The following is a 17,407-nucleotide window of genomic DNA, read 5'->3' as shown; positions in this document are numbered from 1 at the left end:
TAGCCTTTGCAAGCAGTTGCTGGGCCGCCCCGCCTTTAGGGCTCCCCGGGCGAGACACGCCCGTGTGGGCCCCTAGGCCCGGGCCCCAGGTGGGCGCCCAGGGTGTTTTGCCCGCAGGAGCCCAGCACGCTGCAGACAGGCCCAGGCTCGGGAGGTCTCTCCTGCAGAGCAAGCGTGAGGGAAAAGCCGTGTACAGCTGGCCTCGAAGCTCCCTGGGAGTGTGGGAGCCCGCCCTGGGCGCGGGGCCCCAGGGGCCATTGCCACTGCCAAATGACCTCCCAGCCAGCGCTTCCCAGCTTGGGGGTGACCCTCAGGCCGCAGGCGGCTGGGGACGCTATCGTCCTTGGAGGCAGGATAGGCAGCCCCAGAGAGCGGGTTTTCAGGCCTCTAGCGCGCAGCCAGTGTGTAGCGCCTCAGACGCCGGACCTCCGGGCCTGCTCCCAGGGCCTCAATTCCGGAGTCGGGGCCCTGTGTCCGCCTGCGGTCTGGGAGCCTTGCAAACACACTCCTAGGTCAGCGCGGTCCTGCCCGTGGGGAAGGAGGCTGCGGGAGTGCGTCTGAGGGGGCCGGGTGCCACGCTGGGGTCACCTGGCCGAGGGCACCTGGCCCCTCCCACGGGCTCCCGGCGAGGGGTGGCGGGCTCGCCCCTGGCGTGCCAAAGGCCGCAGCGGGGAGCAGAGCTAGCTCTGGCAGAAGGAAGCAAACAGCCACGGGAGGCCTTTGCAAGCAGTTGCTGGGCCGCCCCGCCTTTAGGGCTCCCCGGGCGAAACACGCCAGTGTGGGCCCCTGGGCCCGAGCTCCAGGTGGGCGCCCAGGGTGTTCTGCCCGCAGGAGCCGAGCACGGTGCAGACAGGCCTTGGCTCGGGAGCTCTCTCCTTCCTGCAGAGCAAATGTGACGCAACGGCCGCGTGGAGGGTGCCTCGACGTTCCCTGGGAGTGTGGGAGACCGCCCTGGGCGCGGGGGCCCGGGGGCCACTGCCGCTGCCAAGTGACCTCCCAGCCAGCGCTTCCCAGCTGGGGGTGACCCTCAGATCGCAGGCGGCTGGGGACGCTATCGTCCTTGGAGGCAGGAAAGGCAGCCCCACAGAGTGGGCAAGGGGGGGCCTCGGGTAGGGCGAAGGGGCGGGGCTGACGGGCTCCGGTCGACCGCGCCCTGGCAGGTGCCCGGCAGGACGGGCGCTCAGGGCCCCGGCTGGGCCGCGCCGAGGCCCGCAGGAGGCTCAGAGCGCCGCGGGCCGCGGGCAGCGGCGGGCCCCGAAGCCAGACACCTCCGGGGCCACGTGGCCCTGAGCAGCGAACGCGACGGCGGGTGCGGGGTGCGGGGTGCGGGGTGGGGGTGGGGGTGGGGGTGGGGTGGCGGTGCGGGTGGGGCGCCGAGAGGGGGCCGGCCTGGAGAGGCCCAGGGTGGGAGGGCGCCGAGACCTCCGCGCCCGTCGCCCTCCACCCCCCCCGACCCCACCCCACCCCACCCCCGGCACGCACGCCCGGCCGCTCGCGGTCCCGGAAGCCCTCTTGGCCCCCGCGCCGGGCCAGGCGGTTGCTGGCCAGGGGTGGCGGTGTGCGGGGGCGGGGCGGCATCGGCCGGCCGCCGGGCTGCCGGCCCTGGCCGGCCGGAGTCCGGTCGCGGGGCGTGCGGCTCAAGTGCAGCGCGCGCTCCCGTGGAGAGCCGCGGCCGGCTGGCCTGACCCGGGGGTCAGAGCCAATGGGAGGCGCGGCGCAGGGCTCTTAGGGCGCCTGGCGGCAGCCGCCTCCGTCTACGGCCATACCACCCTGAACGCGCCCGATCTCGTCTGATCTCGGAAGCTAAGCAGGGTCGGGCCTGGTTAGTACTTGGATGGGAGACCGCCTGGGAATACCGGGTGCTGTAGGCTTTTTGCCTCCCCTCTCCTTTAGCCCCCGGCCCCCACGGCGTCCCAACTCTTGGGTCCCCGCCGCCCCCGTCCCAACTCTTGGGCCCCCGCAGCCCCAGCCCCAGCCCCAGCCCCAGCCCCTCCCGGGCTGGACGGTCAGGGCCCCGACTCCCGCTGCCGACCTGGCTTGCCTCCGCGCGGCCTGCGAGCCCCTCCGCATTCGGCTTCCAGGAAACCACACGACGGTCGGGGGTCTCCGCCTGGGGCTCCCTGGGCCTTGGCACGCCTCAGGCAGGGGGGAGGGAGGCCCAGCCCCAGCCCCAGCCCCAGCCCCACCCCCAGCCCCACCCCCAGCCCCATCCTCGCAGGCGCTCACACACACACGCACACACGCACGCACGCGCACACACACACACACACACACACACACGCACACACACACACAGACACACACAGACCCCCGCCGCCGAGACAGGTCAAGAGCCGGAAACCCACAGGTAAGGCCCACGAAGAAAGAGGGAGAGAGAGACAGCAAGAGGACCACACAGGCTTCCCAACCCCCGGCCTCCACATCCTCCCGCCTTCCATTCCGGGTATCCACCCGACCCCCAGTCGACCCGACCCCACCCTCGCCCACCGACACACTCACTCACACACCCACCCTCTGGCCTGGGGGCGGGTCCGGGTCTCGCCTTAGGTAGCCAAGCCGAAGGGGACCCTTGAGACCTCGGCTGCGAGGAAGTCTTGGGTTCCCCACGGGTGACTGCCAGCCCCAGGGCACTGCGTGCAGCCGGGGCCCGCCCGGCCCGGGGCTGACGCCCCCTCCCTTGGCGAAGCTGCTGCTTCCGGGCACGGCCTCTCTCTGACGGGTGTCACGGTCTGTGCCGGTGTGTCTGTCTCGGACCGCATGCCATCCTCTCTGCCCTGCGTGCCTCCCGTTTTCCGTCTCTCTGCCAGTCGCTCTGGGTCTCCCTCTCTCTGTCTCTCCCTCCCTGCGTGTGCCGGTGCGTGTTTGGGTGTGCGCGCGCGCCTGGCCGTCTGTCTGCATCTCCGTCTCGCTGTCTTTCTGTCTCTGTCTCTTTCTGTCCCTCTCTCTCTGTCTCTGTCTCTGCTGACCGCCGGCCTCCCGTCCCTTCCTCTGGCCCCGGCCTCTGACAGGTGCTCTGGCTCTGGCTCCGGCTGAGGAGCTTGCGCCGGCCGGCTAACCCACTGGGCGTGGGTGCGTGCGAGGGTCTGTGTGTCTGTCCGTGTGCCTGCCGGTCGCTCGTCTGCTCTCTCAGGAAGGTCCTGTGCTTGGCGGGGGGGGGGGGGGGCGAGGGGGCAAGGGGGCAAGGGGGGGGGCCTGGGTAGGCCGAAGGGGCGGGGCTGACGCCTCACCCCTGGCCGTGCCCAACGCTGGAGCCGGGAGTCAAGCTAGCTCTGGCAGAAGGAAGCAAACGGCCACGGGTAGCCTTTGCAAGCAGTTGCTGGGCCGCCCCGCCTTTAGGGCTCCCCGGGCGAGACACGCCCGTGTGGGCCCCTAGGCCCGGGCCCCAGGTGGGCGCCCAGGGTGTTTTGCCCGCAGGAGCCCAGCACGCTGCAGACAGGCCCAGGCTCGGGAGGTCTCTCCTGCAGAGCAAGCGTGAGGGAAAAGCCGTGTACAGCTGGCCTCGAAGCTCCCTGGGAGTGTGGGAGCCCGCCCTGGGCGCGGGGCCCCAGGGGCCATTGCCACTGCCAAATGACCTCCCAGCCAGCGCTTCCCAGCTTGGGGGTGACCCTCAGGCCGCAGGCGGCTGGGGACGCTATCGTCCTTGGAGGCAGGATAGGCAGCCCCAGAGAGCGGGTTTTCAGGCCTCTAGCGCGCAGCCAGTGTGTAGCGCCTCAGACGCCGGACCTCCGGGCCTGCTCCCAGGGCCTCAATTCCGGAGTCGGGGCCCTGTGTCCGCCTGCGGTCTGGGAGCCTTGCAAACACACTCCTAGGTCAGCGCGGTCCTGCCCGTGGGGAAGGAGGCTGCGGGAGTGCGTCTGAGGGGGCCGGGTGCCACGCTGGGGTCACCTGGCCGAGGGCACCTGGCCCCTCCCACGGGCTCCCGGCGAGGGGTGGCGGGCTCGCCCCTGGCGTGCCAAAGGCCGCAGCGGGGAGCAGAGCTAGCTCTGGCAGAAGGAAGCAAACAGCCACGGGAGGCCTTTGCAAGCAGTTGCTGGGCCGCCCCGCCTTTAGGGCTCCCCGGGCGAAACACGCCAGTGTGGGCCCCTGGGCCCGAGCTCCAGGTGGGCGCCCAGGGTGTTCTGCCCGCAGGAGCCGAGCACGGTGCAGACAGGCCTTGGCTCGGGAGCTCTCTCCTTCCTGCAGAGCAAATGTGACGCAACGGCCGCGTGGAGGGTGCCTCGACGTTCCCTGGGAGTGTGGGAGACCGCCCTGGGCGCGGGGGCCCGGGGGCCACTGCCGCTGCCAAGTGACCTCCCAGCCAGCGCTTCCCAGCTGGGGGTGACCCTCAGATCGCAGGCGGCTGGGGACGCTATCGTCCTTGGAGGCAGGAAAGGCAGCCCCACAGAGTGGGCAAGGGGGGGCCTCGGGTAGGGCGAAGGGGCGGGGCTGACGGGCTCCGGTCGACCGCGCCCTGGCAGGTGCCCGGCAGGACGGGCGCTCAGGGCCCCGGCTGGGCCGCGCCGAGGCCCGCAGGAGGCTCAGAGCGCCGCGGGCCGCGGGCAGCGGCGGGCCCCGAAGCCAGACACCTCCGGGGCCACGTGGCCCTGAGCAGCGAACGCGACGGCGGGTGCGGGGTGCGGGGTGCGGGGTGGGGGTGGGGGTGGGGGTGGGGTGGCGGTGCGGGTGGGGCGTCGAGAGGGGGCCGGCCTGGAGAGGCCCAGGGTGGGAGGGCGCCGAGACCTCCGCGCCCGTCGCCCTCCACCCCCCCCCGACCCCACCCCACCCCACCCCCGGCACGCACGCCCGGCCGCTCGCGGTCCCGGAAGCCCTCTTGGCCCCCGCGCCGGGCCAGGCGGTTGCTGGCCAGGGGTGGCGGTGTGCGGGGGTGGGGCGGCATCGGCCGGCCGCCGGGCTGCCGGCCCTGGCCGGCCGGAGTCCGGTCGCGGGGCGTGCGGCTCAAGTGCAGCGCGCGCTCCCGTGGAGAGCCGCGGCCGGCTGGCCTGACCCGGGGGTCAGAGCCAATGGGAGGCGCGGCGCAGGGCTCTTAGGGCGCCTGGCGGCAGCCGCCTCCGTCTACGGCCATACCACCCTGAACGCGCCCGATCTCGTCTGATCTCGGAAGCTAAGCAGGGTCGGGCCTGGTTAGTACTTGGATGGGAGACCGCCTGGGAATACCGGGTGCTGTAGGCTTTTTGCCTCCCCTCTCCTTTAGCCCCCGGCCCCCACGGCGTCCCAACTCTTGGGTCCCCGCCGCCGCCGTCCCAACTCTTGGGCCCCCGCAGCCCCAGCCCCAGCCCCAGCCCCTCCCGGGCTGGACGGTCAGGGCCCCGACTCCCGCTGCCGACCTGGCTTGCCTCCGCGCGGCCTGCGAGCCCCTCCGCATTCGGCTTCCAGGAAACCACACGACGGTCGGGGGTCTCCGCCTGGGGCTCCCTGGGCCTTGGCACGCCTCAGGCAGGGGGGAGGGAGGCCCAGCCCCAGCCCCACCCCCAGCCCCACCCCCAGCCCCACCTCCAGCCCCATCCTCGCAGGCGCTCACACACACACACACACACGCACACACGCACGCACGCGCGCACACACACACACACACACACACACACACACACAGACCCCCGCCGCCGAGACAGGTCAAGAGCCGGAAACCCACAGGTAAGGCCCACGAAGAAAGAGGGAGAGAGAGACAGCAAGAGGACCACACAGGCTTCCCAACCCCCGGCCTCCACATCCTCCCGCCTTCCATTCCGGGTATCCACCCGACCCCCAGTCGACCCGACCCCACCCTCGCCCACCGACACACTCACTCACACACCCACCCTCTGGCCTGGGGGCGGGTCCGGGTCTCGCCTTAGGTAGCCAAGCCGAAGGGGACCCTTGAGACCTCGGCTGCGAGGAAGTCTTGGGTTCCCCACGGGTGACTGCCAGCCCCAGGGCACTGCGTGCAGCCGGGGCCCGCCCGGCCCGGGGCTGACGCCCCCTCCCTTGGCGAAGCTGCTGCTTCCGGGCACGGCCTCTCTCTGACGGGTGTCACGGTCTGTGCCGGTGTGTCTGTCTCGGACCGCATGCCAACCTCTCTGCCCTGCGTGCCTCCCGTTTTCCGTCTCTCTGCCAGTCGCTCTGGGTCTCCCTCTCTCTGTCTCTCCCTCCCTGCGTGTGCCGGTGCGTGTTTGGGTGTGCGCGCGCGCCTGGCCGTCTGTCTGCATCTCCGTCTCGCTGTCTTTCTGTCTCTGTCTCTTTCTGTCCCTCTCTCTCTGTCTCTGTCTCTGCTGACCGCCGGCCTCCCGTCCCTTCCTCTGGCCCCGGCCTCTGACAGGTGCTCTGGCTCTGGCTCCGGCTGAGGAGCTTGCGCCGGCCGGCTAACCCACTGGGCGTGGGTGCGTGCGAGGGTCTGTGTGTCTGTCCGTGTGCCTGCCGGTCGCTCGTCTGCTCTCTCAGGAAGGTCCTGTGCTTGGCGGGGGTGGGGGTGGGGGGGGAGGGCGAGGGGGCAAGGGGGCAAGGGGGGGGGCCTGGGTAGGCCGAAGGGGCGGGGCTGACGCCTCACCCCTGGCCGTGCCCAACGCTGGAGCCGGGAGTCAAGCTAGCTCTGGCAGAAGGAAGCAAACGGCCACGGGTAGCCTTTGCAAGCAGTTGCTGGGCCGCCCCGCCTTTAGGGCTCCCCGGGCGAGACACGCCCGTGTGGGCCCCTAGGCCCGGGCCCCAGGTGGGCGCCCAGGGTGTTTTGCCCGCAGGAGCCCAGCACGCTGCAGACAGGCCCAGGCTCGGGAGGTCTCTCCTGCAGAGCAAGCGTGAGGGAAAAGCCGTGTACAGCTGGCCTCGAAGCTCCCTGGGAGTGTGGGAGCCCGCCCTGGGCGCGGGGCCCCAGGGGCCATTGCCACTGCCAAATGACCTCCCAGCCAGCGCTTCCCAGCTTGGGGGTGACCCTCAGGCCGCAGGCGGCTGGGGACGCTATCGTCCTTGGAGGCAGGATAGGCAGCCCCAGAGAGCGGGTTTTCAGGCCTCTAGCGCGCAGCCAGTGTGTAGCGCCTCAGACGCCGGACCTCCGGGCCTGCTCCCAGGGCCTCAATTCCGGAGTCGGGGCCCTGTGTCCGCCTGCGGTCTGGGAGCCTTGCAAACACACTCCTAGGTCAGCGCGGTCCTGCCCGTGGGGAAGGAGGCTGCGGGAGTGCGTCTGAGGGGGCCGGGTGCCACGCTGGGGTCACCTGGCCGAGGGCACCTGGCCCCTCCCACGGGCTCCCGGCGAGGGGTGGCGGGCTCGCCCCTGGCGTGCCAAAGGCCGCAGCGGGGAGCAGAGCTAGCTCTGGCAGAAGGAAGCAAACAGCCACGGGAGGCCTTTGCAAGCAGTTGCTGGGCCGCCCCGCCTTTAGGGCTCCCCGGGCGAAACACGCCAGTGTGGGCCCCTGGGCCCGAGCTCCAGGTGGGCGCCCAGGGTGTTCTGCCCGCAGGAGCCGAGCACGGTGCAGACAGGCCTTGGCTCGGGAGCTCTCTCCTTCCTGCAGAGCAAATGTGACGCAACGGCCGCGTGGAGGGTGCCTCGACGTTCCCTGGGAGTGTGGGAGACCGCCCTGGGCGCGGGGGCCCGGGGGCCACTGCCGCTGCCAAGTGACCTCCCAGCCAGCGCTTCCCAGCTGGGGGTGACCCTCAGATCGCAGGCGGCTGGGGACGCTATCGTCCTTGGAGGCAGGAAAGGCAGCCCCACAGAGTGGGCAAGGGGGGGCCTCGGGTAGGGCGAAGGGGCGGGGCTGACGGGCTCCGGTCGACCGCGCCCTGGCAGGTGCCCGGCAGGACGGGCGCTCAGGGCCCCGGCTGGGCCGCGCCGAGGCCCGCAGGAGGCTCAGAGCGCCGCGGGCCGCGGGCAGCGGCGGGCCCCGAAGCCAGACACCTCCGGGGCCACGTGGCCCTGAGCAGCGAACGCGACGGCGGGTGCGGGGTGCGGGGTGCGGGGTGGGGGTGGGGGTGGGGGTGGGGGTGGGGTGGCGGTGGGGGTGGGGCGCCGAGAGGGGGCCGGCCTGGAGAGGCCCAGGGTGGGAGGGCGCCGAGACCTCCGCGCCCGTCGCCCTCCACCCCCCCCCGACCCCACCCCACCCCACCCCCGGCACGCACGCCCGGCCGCTCGCGGTCCCGGAAGCCCTCTTGGCCCCCGCGCCGGGCCAGGCGGTTGCTGGCCAGGGGTGGCGGTGTGCGGGGGTGGGGCGGCATCGGCCGGCCGCCGGGCTGCCGGCCCTGGCCGGCCGGAGTCCGGTCGCGGGGCGTGCGGCTCAAGTGCAGCGCGCGCTCCCGTGGAGAGCCGCGGCCGGCTGGCCTGACCCGGGGGTCAGAGCCAATGGGAGGCGCGGCGCAGGGCTCTTAGGGCGCCTGGCGGCAGCCGCCTCCGTCTACGGCCATACCACCCTGAACGCGCCCGATCTCGTCTGATCTCGGAAGCTAAGCAGGGTCGGGCCTGGTTAGTACTTGGATGGGAGACCGCCTGGGAATACCGGGTGCTGTAGGCTTTTTGCCTCCCCTCTCCTTTAGCCCCCGGCCCCCACGGCGTCCCAACTCTTGGGTCCCCGCCGCCCCCGTCCCAACTCTTGGGCCCCCGCAGCCCCAGCCCCAGCCCCAGCCCCTCCCGGGCTGGACGGTCAGGGCCCCGACTCCCGCTGCCGACCTGGCTTGCCTCCGCGCGGCCTGCGAGCCCCTCCGCATTCGGCTTCCAGGAAACCACACGACGGTCGGGGGTCTCCGCCTGGGGCTCCCTGGGCCTTGGCACGCCTCAGGCAGGGGGGAGGGAGGCCCAGCCCCAGCCCCACCCCCAGCCCCACCCCCAGCCCCACCTCCAGCCCCATCCTCGCAGGCGCTCACACACACACACACACACGCACACACGCACGCACGCGCGCGCACACACACACACACACACACACACACACACACACAGACCCCCGCCGCCGAGACAGGTCAAGAGCCGGAAACCCACAGGTAAGGCCCACGAAGAAAGAGGGAGAGAGAGACAGCAAGAGGACCACACAGGCTTCCCAACCCCCGGCCTCCACATCCTCCCGCCTTCCATTCCGGGTATCCACCCGACCCCCAGTCGACCCGACCCCACCCTCGCCCACCGACACACTCACTCACACACCCACCCTCTGGCCTGGGGGCGGGTCCGGGTCTCGCCTTAGGTAGCCAAGCCGAAGGGGACCCTTGAGACCTCGGCTGCGAGGAAGTCTTGGGTTCCCCACGGGTGACTGCCAGCCCCAGGGCACTGCGTGCAGCCGGGGCCCGCCCGGCCCGGGGCTGACGCCCCCTCCCTTGGCGAAGCTGCTGCTTCCGGGCACGGCCTCTCTCTGACGGGTGTCACGGTCTGTGCCGGTGTGTCTGTCTCGGACCGCATGCCATCCTCTCTGCCCTGCGTGCCTCCCGTTTTCCGTCTCTCTGCCAGTCGCTCTGGGTCTCCCTCTCTCTGTCTCTCCCTCCCTGCGTGTGCCGGTGCGTGTTTGGGTGTGCGCGCGCGCCTGGCCGTCTGTCTGCATCTCCGTCTCGCTGTCTTTCTGTCTCTGTCTCTTTCTGTCCCTCTCTCTCTGTCTCTGTCTCTGCTGACCGCCGGCCTCCCGTCCCTTCCTCTGGCCCCGGCCTCTGACAGGTGCTCTGGCTCTGGCTCCGGCTGAGGAGCTTGCGCCGGCCGGCTAACCCACTGGGCGTGGGTGCGTGCGAGGGTCTGTGTGTCTGTCCGTGTGCCTGCCGGTCGCTCGTCTGCTCTCTCAGGAAGGTCCTGTGCTTGGCGGGGGTGGGGGGGGGGAGGGCGAGGGGGCAAGGGGGCAAGGGGGGGGGCCTGGGTAGGCCGAAGGGGCGGGGCTGACGCCTCACCCCTGGCCGTGCCCAACGCTGGAGCCGGGAGTCAAGCTAGCTCTGGCAGAAGGAAGCAAACGGCCACGGGTAGCCTTTGCAAGCAGTTGCTGGGCCGCCCCGCCTTTAGGGCTCCCCGGGCGAGACACGCCCGTGTGGGCCCCTAGGCCCGGGCCCCAGGTGGGCGCCCAGGGTGTTTTGCCCGCAGGAGCCCAGCACGCTGCAGACAGGCCCAGGCTCGGGAGGTCTCTCCTGCAGAGCAAGCGTGAGGGAAAAGCCGTGTACAGCTGGCCTCGAAGCTCCCTGGGAGTGTGGGAGCCCGCCCTGGGCGCGGGGCCCCAGGGGCCATTGCCACTGCCAAGTGACCTCCCAGCCAGCGCTTCCCAGCTTGGGGGTGACCCTCAGGCCGCAGGCGGCTGGGGACGCTATCGTCCTTGGAGGCAGGATAGGCAGCCCCAGAGAGCGGGTTTTCAGGCCTCTAGCGCGCAGCCAGTGTGTAGCGCCTCAGACGCCGGACCTCCGGGCCTGCTCCCAGGGCCTCAATTCCGGAGTCGGGGCCCTGTGTCCGCCTGCGGTCTGGGAGCCTTGCAAACACACTCCTAGGTCAGCGCGGTCCTGCCCGTGGGGAAGGAGGCTGCGGGAGTGCGTCTGAGGGGGCCGGGTGCCACGCTGGGGTCACCTGGCCGAGGGCACCTGGCCCCTCCCACGGGCTCCCGGCGAGGGGTGGCGGGCTCGCCCCTGGCGTGCCAAAGGCCGCAGCGGGGAGCAGAGCTAGCTCTGGCAGAAGGAAGCAAACAGCCACGGGAGGCCTTTGCAAGCAGTTGCTGGGCCGCCCCGCCTTTAGGGCTCCCCGGGCGAAACACGCCAGTGTGGGCCCCTGGGCCCGAGCTCCAGGTGGGCGCCCAGGGTGTTCTGCCCGCAGGAGCCGAGCACGGTGCAGACAGGCCTTGGCTCGGGAGCTCTCTCCTTCCTGCAGAGCAAATGTGACGCAACGGCCGCGTGGAGGGTGCCTCGACGTTCCCTGGGAGTGTGGGAGACCGCCCTGGGCGCGGGGGCCCGGGGGCCACTGCCGCTGCCAAGTGACCTCCCAGCCAGCGCTTCCCAGCTGGGGGTGACCCTCAGATCGCAGGCGGCTGGGGACGCTATCGTCCTTGGAGGCAGGAAAGGCAGCCCCACAGAGTGGGCAAGGGGGGGCCTCGGGTAGGGCGAAGGGGCGGGGCTGACGGGCTCCGGTCGACCGCGCCCTGGCAGGTGCCCGGCAGGACGGGCGCTCAGGGCCCCGGCTGGGCCGCGCCGAGGCCCGCAGGAGGCTCAGAGCGCCGCGGGCCGCGGGCAGCGGCGGGCCCCGAAGCCAGACACCTCCGGGGCCACGTGGCCCTGAGCAGCGAACGCGACGGCGGGTGCGGGGTGCGGGGTGCGGGGTGGGGGTGGGGGTGGGGGTGGGGGTGGGGTGGCGGTGGGGGTGGGGCGCCGAGAGGGGGCCGGCCTGGAGAGGCCCAGGGTGGGAGGGCGCCGAGACCTCCGCGCCCGTCGCCCTCCACCCCCCCCCGACCCCACCCCACCCCACCCCCGGCACGCACGCCCGGCCGCTCGCGGTCCCGGAAGCCCTCTTGGCCCCCGCGCCGGGCCAGGCGGTTGCTGGCCAGGGGTGGCGGTGTGCGGGGGTGGGGCGGCATCGGCCGGCCGCCGGGCTGCCGGCCCTGGCCGGCCGGAGTCCGGTCGCGGGGCGTGCGGCTCAAGTGCAGCGCGCGCTCCCGTGGAGAGCCGCGGCCGGCTGGCCTGACCCGGGGGTCAGAGCCAATGGGAGGCGCGGCGCAGGGCTCTTAGGGCGCCTGGCGGCAGCCGCCTCCGTCTACGGCCATACCACCCTGAACGCGCCCGATCTCGTCTGATCTCGGAAGCTAAGCAGGGTCGGGCCTGGTTAGTACTTGGATGGGAGACCGCCTGGGAATACCGGGTGCTGTAGGCTTTTTGCCTCCCCTCTCCTTTAGCCCCCGGCCCCCACGGCGTCCCAACTCTTGGGTCCCCGCCGCCCCCGTCCCAACTCTTGGGCCCCCGCAGCCCCAGCCCCAGCCCCAGCCCCTCCCGGGCTGGACGGTCAGGGCCCCGACTCCCGCTGCCGACCTGGCTTGCCTCCGCGCGGCCTGCGAGCCCCTCCGCATTCGGCTTCCAGGAAACCACACGACGGTCGGGGGTCTCCGCCTGGGGCTCCCTGGGCCTTGGCACGCCTCAGGCAGGGGGGAGGGAGGCCCAGCCCCAGCCCCACCCCCAGCCCCACCCCCAGCCCCACCTCCAGCCCCATCCTCGCAGGCGCTCACACACACACACACACACGCACACACGCACGCACGCGCGCACACACACACACACACACACACACACACACACAGACCCCCGCCGCCGAGACAGGTCAAGAGCCGGAAACCCACAGGTAAGGCCCACGAAGAAAGAGGGAGAGAGAGACAGCAAGAGGACCACACAGGCTTCCCAACCCCCGGCCTCCACATCCTCCCGCCTTCCATTCCGGGTATCCACCCGACCCCCAGTCGACCCGACCCCACCCTCGCCCACCGACACACTCACTCACACACCCACCCTCTGGCCTGGGGGCGGGTCCGGGTCTCGCCTTAGGTAGCCAAGCCGAAGGGGACCCTTGAGACCTCGGCTGCGAGGAAGTCTTGGGTTCCCCACGGGTGACTGCCAGCCCCAGGGCACTGCGTGCAGCCGGGGCCCGCCCGGCCCGGGGCTGACGCCCCCTCCCTTGGCGAAGCTGCTGCTTCCGGGCACGGCCTCTCTCTGACGGGTGTCACGGTCTGTGCCGGTGTGTCTGTCTCGGACCGCATGCCAACCTCTCTGCCCTGCGTGCCTCCCGTTTTCCGTCTCTCTGCCAGTCGCTCTGGGTCTCCCTCTCTCTGTCTCTCCCTCCCTGCGTGTGCCGGTGCGTGTTTGGGTGTGCGCGCGCGCCTGGCCGTCTGTCTGCATCTCCGTCTCGCTGTCTTTCTGTCTCTGTCTCTTTCTGTCCCTCTCTCTCTGTCTCTGTCTCTGCTGACCGCCGGCCTCCCGTCCCTTCCTCTGGCCCCGGCCTCTGACAGGTGCTCTGGCTCTGGCTCCGGCTGAGGAGCTTGCGCCGGCCGGCTAACCCACTGGGCGTGGGTGCGTGCGAGGGTCTGTGTGTCTGTCCGTGTGCCTGCCGGTCGCTCGTCTGCTCTCTCAGGAAGGTCCTGTGCTTGGCGGGGGTGGGGGTGGGGGGGGAGGGCGAGGGGGCAAGGGGGCAAGGGGGGGGGCCTGGGTAGGCCGAAGGGGCGGGGCTGACGCCTCACCCCTGGCCGTGCCCAACGCTGGAGCCGGGAGTCAAGCTAGCTCTGGCAGAAGGAAGCAAACGGCCACGGGTAGCCTTTGCAAGCAGTTGCTGGGCCGCCCCGCCTTTAGGGCTCCCCGGGCGAGACACGCCCGTGTGGGCCCCTAGGCCCGGGCCCCAGGTGGGCGCCCAGGGTGTTTTGCCCGCAGGAGCCCAGCACGCTGCAGACAGGCCCAGGCTCGGGAGGTCTCTCCTGCAGAGCAAGCGTGAGGGAAAAGCCGTGTACAGCTGGCCTCGAAGCTCCCTGGGAGTGTGGGAGCCCGCCCTGGGCGCGGGGCCCCAGGGGCCATTGCCACTGCCAAATGACCTCCCAGCCAGCGCTTCCCAGCTTGGGGGTGACCCTCAGGCCGCAGGCGGCTGGGGACGCTATCGTCCTTGGAGGCAGGATAGGCAGCCCCAGAGAGCGGGTTTTCAGGCCTCTAGCGCGCAGCCAGTGTGTAGCGCCTCAGACGCCGGACCTCCGGGCCTGCTCCCAGGGCCTCAATTCCGGAGTCGGGGCCCTGTGTCCGCCTGCGGTCTGGGAGCCTTGCAAACACACTCCTAGGTCAGCGCGGTCCTGCCCGTGGGGAAGGAGGCTGCGGGAGTGCGTCTGAGGGGGCCGGGTGCCACGCTGGGGTCACCTGGCCGAGGGCACCTGGCCCCTCCCACGGGCTCCCGGCGAGGGGTGGCGGGCTCGCCCCTGGCGTGCCAAAGGCCGCAGCGGGGAGCAGAGCTAGCTCTGGCAGAAGGAAGCAAACAGCCACGGGAGGCCTTTGCAAGCAGTTGCTGGGCCGCCCCGCCTTTAGGGCTCCCCGGGCGAAACACGCCAGTGTGGGCCCCTGGGCCCGAGCTCCAGGTGGGCGCCCAGGGTGTTCTGCCCGCAGGAGCCGAGCACGGTGCAGACAGGCCTTGGCTCGGGAGCTCTCTCCTTCCTGCAGAGCAAATGTGACGCAACGGCCGCGTGGAGGGTGCCTCGACGTTCCCTGGGAGTGTGGGAGACCGCCCTGGGCGCGGGGGCCCGGGGGCCACTGCCGCTGCCAAGTGACCTCCCAGCCAGCGCTTCCCAGCTGGGGGTGACCCTCAGATCGCAGGCGGCTGGGGACGCTATCGTCCTTGGAGGCAGGAAAGGCAGCCCCACAGAGTGGGCAAGGGGGGGCCTCGGGTAGGGCGAAGGGGCGGGGCTGACGGGCTCCGGTCGACCGCGCCCTGGCAGGTGCCCGGCAGGACGGGCGCTCAGGGCCCCGGCTGGGCCGCGCCGAGGCCCGCAGGAGGCTCAGAGCGCCGCGGGCCGCGGGCAGCGGCGGGCCCCGAAGCCAGACACCTCCGGGGCCACGTGGCCCTGAGCAGCGAACGCGACGGCGGGTGCGGGGTGCGGGGTGCGGGGTGGGGGTGGGGGTGGGGGTGGGGGTGGGGTGGCGGTGGGGGTGGGGCGCCGAGAGGGGGCCGGCCTGGAGAGGCCCAGGGTGGGAGGGCGCCGAGACCTCCGCGCCCGTCGCCCTCCACCCCCCCCCGACCCCACCCCACCCCACCCCCGGCACGCACGCCCGGCCGCTCGCGGTCCCGGAAGCCCTCTTGGCCCCCGCGCCGGGCCAGGCGGTTGCTGGCCAGGGGTGGCGGTGTGCGGGGGTGGGGCGGCATCGGCCGGCCGCCGGGCTGCCGGCCCTGGCCGGCCGGAGTCCGGTCGCGGGGCGTGCGGCTCAAGTGCAGCGCGCGCTCCCGTGGAGAGCCGCGGCCGGCTGGCCTGACCCGGGGGTCAGAGCCAATGGGAGGCGCGGCGCAGGGCTCTTAGGGCGCCTGGCGGCAGCCGCCTCCGTCTACGGCCATACCACCCTGAACGCGCCCGATCTCGTCTGATCTCGGAAGCTAAGCAGGGTCGGGCCTGGTTAGTACTTGGATGGGAGACCGCCTGGGAATACCGGGTGCTGTAGGCTTTTTGCCTCCCCTCTCCTTTAGCCCCCGGCCCCCACGGCGTCCCAACTCTTGGGTCCCCGCCGCCCCCGTCCCAACTCTTGGGCCCCCGCAGCCCCAGCCCCAGCCCCAGCCCCTCCCGGGCTGGACGGTCAGGGCCCCGACTCCCGCTGCCGACCTGGCTTGCCTCCGCGCGGCCTGCGAGCCCCTCCGCATTCGGCTTCCAGGAAACCACACGACGGTCGGGGGTCTCCGCCTGGGGCTCCCTGGGCCTTGGCACGCCTCAGGCAGGGGGGAGGGAGGCCCAGCCCCAGCCCCACCCCCAGCCCCACCCCCAGCCCCACCTCCAGCCCCATCCTCGCAGGCGCTCACACACACACACACACACGCACACACGCACGCACGCGCGCGCACACACACACACACACACACACACACACACACACAGACCCCCGCCGCCGAGACAGGTCAAGAGCCGGAAACCCACAGGTAAGGCCCACGAAGAAAGAGGGAGAGAGAGACAGCAAGAGGACCACACAGGCTTCCCAACCCCCGGCCTCCACATCCTCCCGCCTTCCATTCCGGGTATCCACCCGACCCCCAGTCGACCCGACCCCACCCTCGCCCACCGACACACTCACTCACACACCCACCCTCTGGCCTGGGGGCGGGTCCGGGTCTCGCCTTAGGTAGCCAAGCCGAAGGGGACCCTTGAGACCTCGGCTGCGAGGAAGTCTTGGGTTCCCCACGGGTGACTGCCAGCCCCAGGGCACTGCGTGCAGCCGGGGCCCGCCCGGCCCGGGGCTGACGCCCCCTCCCTTGGCGAAGCTGCTGCTTCCGGGCACGGCCTCTCTCTGACGGGTGTCACGGTCTGTGCCGGTGTGTCTGTCTCGGACCGCATGCCATCCTCTCTGCCCTGCGTGCCTCCCGTTTTCCGTCTCTCTGCCAGTCGCTCTGGGTCTCCCTCTCTCTGTCTCTCCCTCCCTGCGTGTGCCGGTGCGTGTTTGGGTGTGCGCGCGCGCCTGGCCGTCTGTCTGCATCTCCGTCTCGCTGTCTTTCTGTCTCTGTCTCTTTCTGTCCCTCTCTCTCTGTCTCTGTCTCTGCTGACCGCCGGCCTCCCGTCCCTTCCTCTGGCCCCGGCCTCTGACAGGTGCTCTGGCTCTGGCTCCGGCTGAGGAGCTTGCGCCGGCCGGCTAACCCACTGGGCGTGGGTGCGTGCGAGGGTCTGTGTGTCTGTCCGTGTGCCTGCCGGTCGCTCGTCTGCTCTCTCAGGAAGGTCCTGTGCTTGGCGGGGGTGGGGGGGGGGAGGGCGAGGGGGCAAGGGGGCAAGGGGGGGGGCCTGGGTAGGCCGAAGGGGCGGGGCTGACGCCTCACCCCTGGCCGTGCCCAACGCTGGAGCCGGGAGTCAAGCTAGCTCTGGCAGAAGGAAGCAAACGGCCACGGGTAGCCTTTGCAAGCAGTTGCTGGGCCGCCCCGCCTTTAGGGCTCCCCGGGCGAGACACGCCCGTGTGGGCCCCTAGGCCCGGGCCCCAGGTGGGCGCCCAGGGTGTTTTGCCCGCAGGAGCCCAGCACGCTGCAGACAGGCCCAGGCTCGGGAGGTCTCTCCTGCAGAGCAAGCGTGAGGGAAAAGCCGTGTACAGCTGGCCTCGAAGCTCCCTGGGAGTGTGGGAGCCCGCCCTGGGCGCGGGGCCCCAGGGGCCATTGCCACTGCCAAGTGACCTCCCAGCCAGCGCTTCCCAGCTTGGGGGTGACCCTCAGGCCGCAGGCGGCTGGGGACGCTATCGTCCTTGGAGGCAGGATAGGCAGCCCCAGAGAGCGGGTTTTCAGGCCTCTAGCGCGCAGCCAGTGTGTAGCGCCTCAGACGCCGGACCTCCGGGCCTGCTCCCAGGGCCTCAATTCCGGAGTCGGGGCCCTGTGTCCGCCTGCGGTCTGGGAGCCTTGCAAACACACTCCTAGGTCAGCGCGGTCCTGCCCGTGGGGAAGGAGGCTGCGGGAGTGCGTCTGAGGGGGCCGGGTGCCACGCTGGGGTCACCTGGCCGAGGGCACCTGGCCCCTCCCACGGGCTCCCGGCGAGGGGTGGCGGGCTCGCCCCTGGCGTGCCAAAGGCCGCAGCGGGGAGCAGAGCTAGCTCTGGCAGAAGGAAGCAAACAGCCACGGGAGGCCTTTGCAAGCAGTTGCTGGGCCGCCCCGCCTTTAGGGCTCCCCGGGCGAAACACGCCAGTGTGGGCCCCTGGGCCCGAGCTCCAGGTGGGCGCCCAGGGTGTTCTGCCCGCAGGAGCCGAGCACGGTGCAGACAGGCCTTGGCTCGGGAGCTCTCTCCTTCCTGCAGAGCAAATGTGACGCAACGGCCGCGTGGAGGGTGCC

The 17,407-nt window shown here is 71.8% G+C and overlaps 5 non-coding genes across 5 annotated transcripts; all 5 read left to right on the top strand.

The window, feature by feature from the left end:
* The first annotated feature begins 1,752 nt into the window (after positions 1–1,752).
* LOC145519135 (5S ribosomal RNA) lies at positions 1,753–1,871 on the top strand. Its single transcript, XR_014063565.1, has one exon. It is a non-coding gene; the product is annotated as a 5S ribosomal RNA (ribosomal RNA).
* Positions 1,872–5,050: 3,179 nt separating this feature from the next.
* On the top strand, positions 5,051–5,169 carry LOC145519134 (5S ribosomal RNA). The gene has a single exon (XR_014063564.1). It is a non-coding gene; the product is annotated as a 5S ribosomal RNA (ribosomal RNA).
* Positions 5,170–8,349: 3,180 nt separating this feature from the next.
* Positions 8,350–8,468, top strand: LOC145519132 (5S ribosomal RNA). Its single transcript, XR_014063562.1, has one exon. It is a non-coding gene; the product is annotated as a 5S ribosomal RNA (ribosomal RNA).
* A 3,180-nt stretch (positions 8,469–11,648) lies between these two features.
* LOC145519131 (5S ribosomal RNA) lies at positions 11,649–11,767 on the top strand. The gene has a single exon (XR_014063561.1). It is a non-coding gene; the product is annotated as a 5S ribosomal RNA (ribosomal RNA).
* A 3,180-nt stretch (positions 11,768–14,947) lies between these two features.
* On the top strand, positions 14,948–15,066 carry LOC145519130 (5S ribosomal RNA). Its single transcript, XR_014063559.1, has one exon. It is a non-coding gene; the product is annotated as a 5S ribosomal RNA (ribosomal RNA).
* Positions 15,067–17,407: the final 2,341 nt, after the last annotated feature.

The sequence above is a fragment of the Giraffa tippelskirchi genome, chromosome 8, assembly GCF_054371585.1.
Source record: "Giraffa tippelskirchi isolate mGirTip1 chromosome 8, T2T-mGirTip1v1.2.pri, whole genome shotgun sequence".
Classification (NCBI taxonomy): Eukaryota; Metazoa; Chordata; class Mammalia; order Artiodactyla; family Giraffidae; genus Giraffa; species Giraffa tippelskirchi.
Note: the sequence above shows the minus strand (reverse complement) of the source record. Positions and strands in the feature narration are given on the sequence as shown.